At 49.6% G+C, this 9,116-nt stretch overlaps 1 long non-coding RNA gene across 1 annotated transcript; it reads right to left on the minus strand.

The window, feature by feature from the left end:
• Positions 1 to 652: 652 nt before the first annotated feature.
• LOC109500541 lies at positions 653 to 4,583 on the minus strand. Its single transcript, XR_002158146.2, has 2 exons — positions 3,439 to 4,583; positions 653 to 3,200 (listed from the first exon to the last, which is right to left on the minus strand). It is a non-coding gene; the product is annotated as an uncharacterized LOC109500541 (long non-coding RNA).
• Positions 4,584 to 9,116: the final 4,533 nt, after the last annotated feature.

Here is a 9,116-nt window from a genome sequence, read left to right on the forward strand (position 1 = left end):
TTCGGCTGCTAAGAAAATATTTCCCCCCTAGCCTTCCATGTATGTTGTCAGAAGGAAGAAAGGAACTTTAAAAATGGACGTTTTATGGGCAGTCTTTGTGTCCCAGGAGCTCCATGTTCAATCTCATTTAACTTAAGCTTCACAGGCCTGTGGGAAGGTGGGAATGTCCCCATTTTATAGACAAGGACATTGAGACTCAAGGAGGTCCTGGCTTATTGATGGAGGGGCCAGGATGTTGAGCCAGCTAACTAGTTCAAAGAGGACAGTTTACCAATTATCTAAAAGGGAAGAAGGGAGGTATATTCGGAAGGCCATCTACCCTAAAACGAGTTCTTCATAAAGGACTCAACATCATGCCCATGACACTTAACCTTTTCCTTCACAGGCCTTTTTCTTTTTCACGTTTGACCCTTTTGAAATTTTTTTCATCAGTGGGCCGTTTCTGCCTGGTTTTGATAGCCCCATTTTTATTTACATGCAAATTCGCAGCAAGCAGCTCGCATGTGAATACTATTCTAATTATTATACTTCTATGGCTCATCAGAATGCTGTATCGTAATTGGCCGCAAGATTGCCGATAACCCACAATAGCCTGATTTGGAGCTGGACCAATTTTTGCATCTGCCTAATAAAAGGAAACAGGAGACCGGGAGAGTGTTCACCTATTTTATACGTGTTTCTTCAAGGTCAAATAATCTTTTATTCCCTTCCCAATCTACATATTCATAAAGACCTTTGTACAATTAATGAGACGGAAGATTAAATGGTTGCAGATTAAGACCAAACCCTACTGTTCTCATTAGAGTAAAAGTTACTTAGTCAATCAGATTAGAATTCCAAATTCAAACCAGCTAACCCAGGGGTGTAACAATGCCAAGACGCACGTATCGCCTTTCAGTTGGCAGCTTGCACACAGCCACTGGAGCCTGGGGGTGGGAAAGCCAGGATCCCTGGTGACTATTTCTACCTGTGCAAAGATGCTTCTCCCAGACATAGACCCCAGTGGCTAAGTGCCCCCAATGGTAGATGAATAGAGGAGAAGGGAAGGAATCCTATTGTATCACAACAAGGCAACGTTGCCTGACACGGTTGGTAATAGAAGAAACAAAGTCTCCCTGTGTTGGTTGGGTTGTAGATTTTCCTGGGACTCCTCCTCCAGGAATCTTGAGTTTTGACACTTAATGAGACCTTAATGGTTGAGGTCTTGGATACAGAAAGATTTAAGATGACGTCCCTTTTGTTGGGGAGCTTGCAACTTCCTTTGGGATGTCAAGATCCATACATCTGAATAGATGACAAACGGAGATGGGTTTGAAGCAGAATCTTCACTTGTTCCGCGCGGCCTCATCCAGTAGTGTTTCTCAAAGTGCAGTTCTGGAACCTGTTTCCCAACAAGCTGGGACCTGGCCAAAGTGAAGATTGCTGGTCATACCCCAGTCCAGCTGGTGAGGCCTGTACATCCTTAGATTTGACAAGCCCCAGATCATCCTGATGCACACTATGGAAATCACTGGCTTGGAATATCCATGCACGAACTGATTCAGACAATCCACTAACTCCTAGATATAAGATACGGCATTTTATTTTTACATGTGCTCATCTGGGAAGACTTTGGTAGTTTTCACCAGGTTCTCACAAGTGGCCATGCATCCCAAAAAAGGGTCGTAACCCCCTGCATAAAGGAAAGATATTAGGAGAACAGAAGTTGGCCAAGCAGGGGACACTGGTGACCACATAACCCAGGACAAACTATAGAGCCTCCCCTGTGCAGTGAGGTGTTGGCCATTCTTTCCTTACAACTCCGTGCAGGTGCGGGTGAGAGTACCAGGTGAGTTCACAGGAGAGAGGGTAACAGGATGGCCTGGATAAGAGCTCTTCCCAGCAGAGGAGGGCTTATTTGGTCCAAGGAGGGTATTCTGGGTGAGGACGCAGAGCAGTCTCCCAGGTGGGAGTGTGGCCTGCCAGCCCTGAGCCCGAGTCTTTTTCTCCATCTTGGTTAAGCACGCCCAGTCTCCCTGCCTATCACTCTACTGTTTCTCCAAACTTGGAGCTTGGTCCCATTTGCACCTGGAGCAGACAGTGCAGTTTTCCTGGCTTTGAGTGCCTCCCAACCTTCTGTATGATTGCTAATGAGATCACGTCTGCCTCTCGGGAAGGGGCGATTATCCTGCTGTACTGGGTTATTACGCTTTACAAGTGGTGCCCGGCCTGCCCGGCTATTTGCCCGCCCCAGGCCACACACACCTGGCTGGGCCAGGGCAGCTGCTGGGAGCCACTCCTCGGCAGCTGGCTCATTAGCAGACATGGCCTGCGTGGTGGGCAGAGATGGGTGGGGGATAGCGCCCAAGCCTGTCTGGGCCTTGGGGCCAAATCACAGTGTGAATGGCACATCCCCCCACCATGCCTCTCCCAACCTGGCTAAGCTCTGGGTATCGAGTAGAGGACCTGCAGGCCCTCAAGGCTGGGGAAGAATCCTTACTCATGCAGAGGCCCAAGTGTACTGGACAGTTAGGGTCTTCATCTTGCAGAAGGCCCCCTACCCTGTCCCGTGTGGAGGAACCTCATCAGAGCCCGCAGGAATAGTAAAGGGACGCACCAACAGTCTCTCAAGCATGAACTTGGCCAGGAGGCTTGTCCTCCACTCAGACACGTTGCTGCCCCAGCCTGTGGACCCTAATCGCCATCCCTGAAACCACAGTTCAGCTTTCCCAGATTTCTCTGATGGTCCCTTTCTTGCCCTTGGTTTGGTTCGCTCCCAGTCTGAGATCCAGGAAGATAGCATGTAGAGGAAGAGGGACGGGCACAGGAGCATTCTGGCAGCTCTGGGGACATGACCAGCACCCACAGGAGGCCCTGGCAAGCTGGGAGGGAGGACCGGAAATCTCACAACAGGGGCCACACTGTCTCGTCTCCATCGCCCCTCCCCTGCGTTAACCTCTGTCCACCCTTGTGTGCTGCCCACCCATCCCGGGGCTGTGGGGGCTGCCAGCTTCCTGTGTCCCCACACCTGTTCTTGCCACAGCTGTCAGTGGGCCTCCAGGGGTCTGTGGTGGGGGAAGCAGCTTTCAGGAGGTCCACGTGGATGTCCTTGTCCACACCCGGTGAAGGGAGGGTCCTCACGCTGTGGTTGAGCACTTGTCCTCCAGCTTTTATCTTGGTCCAAACCCAAAGCCTCGCATACTGTTTTTCCGGGAGGGCAACTGTGAGGGAGAAGGAGAAAGCAGGCAAAATCGTTTTCTACATCTGGGTCATAGTCTTCAGCATCAGGGAAGGGGTACCCCCAGATAACCCTCACCCCCACTTGCCCAGAAAGTCAGAGGCCAGAATTGCACCGTCCAGAGCACATCCCTTCTGAGCACCTGTGCCCATCTGCTTGGGGTGCTCCAACAAAATAACCACAGACAAGGAGGCTTAGATGGCAGAAGGCTGTTTTCTCACCGTTCTGGAGGCTGGAAGTTCAAGATCAAGGTGTCAGCGGGTCTGGTTTCTTCTGAGAACCCTGAGGGAAGGATTTGTTCCTGGTCTCTCTCCCTGCCTTGTCGAGGGCTGTCTTCTCCTGTGTCTTCACATGATCTTCCTTTTGTCCATGTCTGTGTCCAAATGTCCTCTTCTTATAAGGACACCAGTCATATTGGATTAGGGCCCACCTAATGACCTCATTTAAATTGAATTACCACTTTGAAGACACTATCTCCAAATAGCATTATGTTCAGAGGTCCTGGGAGTTAGGACTTTACCATATGGCTTTTGAAGAGGGGCACAATTGAGCCCCTAACAGGCTCCCAGGGACCTGCTATTTCTCTGGGGCTTGATGGCCCTCAGAACGCAACTGGTCCTTTTCCTGGGAGGTTGACAATCAATGATGAAGGAAACAAGCATGGAACCAGACTCAAGGGAAACCACTCATTCATGAAGTTGGAAGATCCTGGATCTGCCTCATCTAGCCTCCTGCTCCAGTGGGCCACCAGTTGATCTTTCTGGTGAATCTGGAGCCTTTAACCTTCTTTGGGTCGAAAGTGTGAGGTGAGAAGCACACACACAACCTGACTTTATGAAGCAGGTGCCCTTACTCCTACTTTCCTGAGTAGCAAAGTGAGGCGCAGAGTTATCCTGGAAGTGGGAGAGATCTAGGGCCTGGACCCAGCCTGGCTCATCCTGGCGCTCACAGTCCTACCCAAGAATTTGAAGAAAACATAGGAAATTTTTTAAAAATCTCAAGGTGGGATGGGCTTTTTAAAGCATGACAGAAATCTAGATGTATTTAAGGAAAAGACTGATAAATTTAATTACCCAGTAAAGTTCTTTCATGGCCAGGGAAAAACACATGTAAAATGTAGCAATTACCACTTTCCTTAATGTATAATGAGCTCTTCCAAATCAATAAGAACAGGCCCAACAACCCTAAAGAAAGATGGGGGCCAAGGAGGGAAGAAAGAAAGAAAATCTATGAACAGGAAATTCACAGAAGAAATATAAGTAGCTACTAACATGTGAAGGATCAACCCAAGAGCCCTCACAGTTAAAGAAATGGAAATCACTTAAAGAAGATGTGGTGTATATATACAATGGAGTATTACTTGGCAATCAAAAAGAATGAAATCTTGCCATTTGCTACTACATGGATGGAACTAGAGGGTATTATGCTAAGCGAAATTCGTCAGAGAAAGACAAATATCATATGACTTCACTCATATGAAGAATTTAAGATACAAAACAAATGAACATAAGGGAAGGAAGTAAAAATAATATAAAAACAGGGAGGGGGACAAAACAAGAGACTCTGAAATATGGAGAACAAACAGAGGGTTACTGGAGGGGGTGTGGGAAGGGGGATGGGCTAAATGGGTAAGGGGCATTAAGGAACCTACTCTTAAAATCACTGTTGAACTGTATGCTAACTACCTTGCATGTAAATTTAAAAAAAATAAATAACATGGTTAAAAACAAAAACGAAACAAATAAAGAAATGGAAATCACTGAGTCTCCTTTTTTTTCACCTGTTGGGGGGCAAAATAAAAAGGTTTACGATTCCAGTATTGATGAGAGGGTGGGAAAGGGAAATTGTTCTGTAGTTGGGGAGGGAGTATAAGTTGATGGAACCTGTTAGGAGGTATCTAGGATCTGGCAGAATCCAAACAAAACTGGCTTTATAAATACCATTCCCCTCAGCAATGCTGCCACGAGGTACAGGTATCTCCTGCTTTTTGAAAGTTTGTGTCACACCACTTCTCTTTTACAAAAGAACTGCATTGGAACCTGTTTTTGAAAACCAAAAGAAATATGAAAGGATTTTTGCTTCTACTCAAAAGCCACAAACAATATTCAGTGTTTGTTTTGCAGAAAGCCCTTACAGAGGCCGTGCTCACGCCAAGCAGCAAGGATGGCCCCACAATCCCCCCTCCCTGGGAACTACAGTCAGCATCTCAGCAACAAGCCGCCAGAGCCTTGAACTTTTCTGTGAGCATCTGTTTCTTATCTCAATTTATTTTGTGCGTCCATCAGCATGATATGTCCAAAGGTATCCAAAAAGAAAGGTTTGGGCGGGGGGGGGGGGGGTTGGGAGCCCTCCAACAATTTTCCATATAAATTAATGTTCATTGCTTCTTTGCTTTACACCGTTTTGGCTTATGAAAGGTTTCACAGGAACCTGGAATCAGGAAAAACTCTGATTTCGGATAGTGGGGGAAACCTGTATCTGCCCACAGATTCTTAAGAATGCTCATTGCACTAGCCTTTGGAATAGTAAAAAAATCTAGAAACAGCCTCAATGCACTGATAGGGCAATGACTGGATGAATTATATCTTTCGCTCCCTGAAATGTAATTCCACTCAGGTGTTAAAGGGACCAAGGTCAGGGCACCAGGGTGGCTCAGTCGGCTAACTGTCCTACTTCGGCTCAGGTCATGATCTCACGGTCTATGGGTTTGAGCCCCATATCGGGCTGTGTGCTGGCAGCTCAGAGCCTGGAGCCTGCTTTGGATTCTGAGTCTCCCTCTCTCTCTGACCCTTCTCGCTCATGCCTTGTCTCTCTTTCTCTCAAAAAAAAAAAAAAAAATTAAAAAAAAATTTTAAAGGGACCGAGGTCAATTCAGAAATTCTGGCATATGGATGGGAGTTGGGGGAAATCCAGGATATATATGTGTGTGTGTGTATATATATATATATATATATATCCTGTATAAGTTATATATATATCATATAAATACATATATTCTGTATAAACTTTATACACACACTTTATTTATTTTGGGACAGAGAGAGAACACAAGCAGGGCAGGGGCAGAGAGAGAGAGAGAGAGGATCCCAAGCAGGCTCCACACTGTCAGCACAGAGCCCACACAGGGCTCGATCCCACGAACTGTGAGATCATGACCTGAGCTGAAATCAAGAGTCAGAGACTTAACGAGTGAGCCACCCAGACGCCCCATCCAGGATATATTTATATTAAGTGAAAAGGTGGAGTACAGCCATGTGGGGAAGCCGCCTCCCATCAGTGTGAGAACATGAAGGGGAAAGGCTCCCTCAGGGGAGGAGCCCCGCTGGGAGAAGCTCACCTGCACTATGCCCTTCCCTCTCTGTGTGCTGTAGGGCTCTCAGGCTTTTGGGTGCATGGGGAGCCCCTAGAGGGTCTTGTTGGAATGCCCCTAGCATGTCTGAGTCAGCAGGTCTGGATGTGCATTTCCAACAGGTTTCCAGGGACCACATTTGAGAACCACTGCTGTCATGAACTTTGGTGCCATGTGGGGTTCTGGTTTTATAATTCTTTAAATAAATAATTTATAAAAGTAATCCCTGGCCCAGGATGAGTGCTGGCCTGCGTCTCTCCTCTACAACCCACGCCAGCGACTGATTTTCACCTTGTTGGTCAGGAAACCGCTCACTGCCAGCGTCTAAACTCAGTCTCCTGCCTTCATCAGCACACTCCCTCCCTCAGTGGGGCCAAGCCCCATTTGGAATAAATCTCCCACCGTCCTGCTGGAGACAAGGAGCAAGGGGACCCCATCCCTGGAGACTTTTAAGTTCAAAGCTCCAAATCCCGTCACTGTTAGAGCAGCCCCTTTGGGATCATGTAATCCCAAACCATGGGATCAGTGTCCCTCACCCTTCCCCCCAAGATAGAGAAAGGCAAAAAAAAAAAGGAATGGTTGACACCTGTCCCTGTGGAAAGGTGACAACTTCACCATGACAAGCTGGAAAACTCAGCCTGATTCCCAGGAGCCTGTGCGCCCATAGACTCTTGGCTATAAAACCAACAGTGAATTCTTACACTGGGAAGGAGCTTCCTAAGTAAAGCCACGTTTAATGAGGAAGACGGGGTCCTCCTTCAGAAGCCTTGCTCTGTGTGGTGAATGCCGTTTGGAACCTCCCTGCTGCGACAGTGAAACCAGGGTCCCCGAGACAGCCCCCAGGTGGCCCCCAGGATGAGGTGCCAGCGGCAGTGACCCAGATTCCCTGCTCAGAGAGATTGTGGGTGCTCGCTGCCCGTCTCCCGCCTAAATAAGTGGGATTGAGTCACTCCCGCAGCCCCCTCCCTTCCAGCACCCTTGTGAGTCAGAGCCCCAAAAAGGACACACTGCAGATCACTAACACACCTGCCGAGTGGAGTGGCAGAGTCCCCTCGGCCACCCTGTCCCCACAGATGCTGTTCCCAGCACCCCCACCACGTGCCTTCAGCAGATGCCCTCTTTCCCTCCTCTCTCCCTCTCCTCTCTGCCCACCAACCCTGTGACCTTGTTCCCTGTCTCCATCCTTTATATTCTCCCTCCATTTCTGTTTTCAAAAGGGGGAGAAAGCATTCTGATTATGAAGCATTTCCAGGGCTGTCTAGGTTTGCCAAGTGCTGGGTCTTTTGTCTGCCTTTGTCTCCCTGCCCCTGCCTGAGTCGGGGTAACGTTATTATCTCCCCTTGACAGGTGAAGAAGTGCTGACCGTGGAAGGCCCCATGCTGGCCAAGGTCAGACTGGGCGCAGCCATGGACACTGAGCGGGGAGCTGGGGTGGGCGTGCAGGGGCTGGGACCCCGGCCTGGGGGAGCAAGCTGTCCAGAGACACCAGCACCGCTGGAAGCTCGGAAGAGAGTAGGACGTGAATGCAAATCCTACCGAGCAGAGAGGGGAGGGTCTGAATTGAGAGGCTCTGAGAATAAGAAGGGCAGGCAGTGGATGAGTCAGGGTTTAATGCCTGGCACTTTCACCAGACCCTCAACCCTCCCATCGTTCCCACGATCCTCATTTGATTCTTAGAAGCAACCGTGGACAGAATGGAAACCAAGGCTCCTGGGCACAGGACCTTGTCCCAGAACACTCGGCTCATCCTTGGTGACCTAAGTGAGCTTTCCCCAGTGTCTTTCTCCCTATGGCACAGTGTCTCTAGATGCTCTGTTCTGGGCCCATGATGGTCTGAGGGACCCCACTGTGGAGTAGCCAAGTGGAGGCAGACCTAGCAGGTATCAGAGTTGACCTTGACCGGCCAAGAGCCAACTCCACCTCCACCTCCTGCCTCCCTACCTAGATTTTGCTTCAGGCAGCTACTACACTTCCAGCTTCCCTAATAGCTGGGACCTGGGTGTGTTCGAGGTCACCACTGTGACTGAGGTTGCCAGTGAGTTGCCCATGATAGGGTGCTGGGGTGCTGGGGAAGAGCTGGTTCCAGACAGTCACCGCCCTGTCTCCCAGCTGCTTCCTGCTCTTCCTGTCTGAGTGCAGAAGCGAAATCCGGCCTGGGGTGGCCGTGCGGTGACTGGCGATGGCAAGGCCCAGAACCCACAGGAGTCTGGGACCCTGGTGCCCCTCCCAGCACCTTCCCAGCACCGCCAGCCGTGTCTGCTTCTGGCCTGGTTCTGTGAGAAAACGCAACTCCCATCAGGCTAAGTGGCTGTGATCAGCTGTGTTCAGGGGCAGCTGAACAGAATCCCAAGTCCCAAAGGCCGTGGCGCCCATCAGAAAGGAGGGGTCCCCTGGTTACCCACGGCCTCTGTCTCGAATCTGGCTCTCAGAACCGTGCGCCTGCCCCTTTCTCCACCGCACGTCCCAAAGCCTGGTTCTGGCCCTCACCCCCTCCCTTTCTCTGCCAGGAGCTGTGAGCCGTGCCCACCCACTCTAGTTCTGCCTGTTCAGC

This window comes from Felis catus, chromosome B3 (genome assembly GCF_018350175.1).
Source record: "Felis catus isolate Fca126 chromosome B3, F.catus_Fca126_mat1.0, whole genome shotgun sequence".
In the NCBI taxonomy this organism is placed as follows: domain Eukaryota; kingdom Metazoa; phylum Chordata; class Mammalia; order Carnivora; family Felidae; genus Felis; species Felis catus.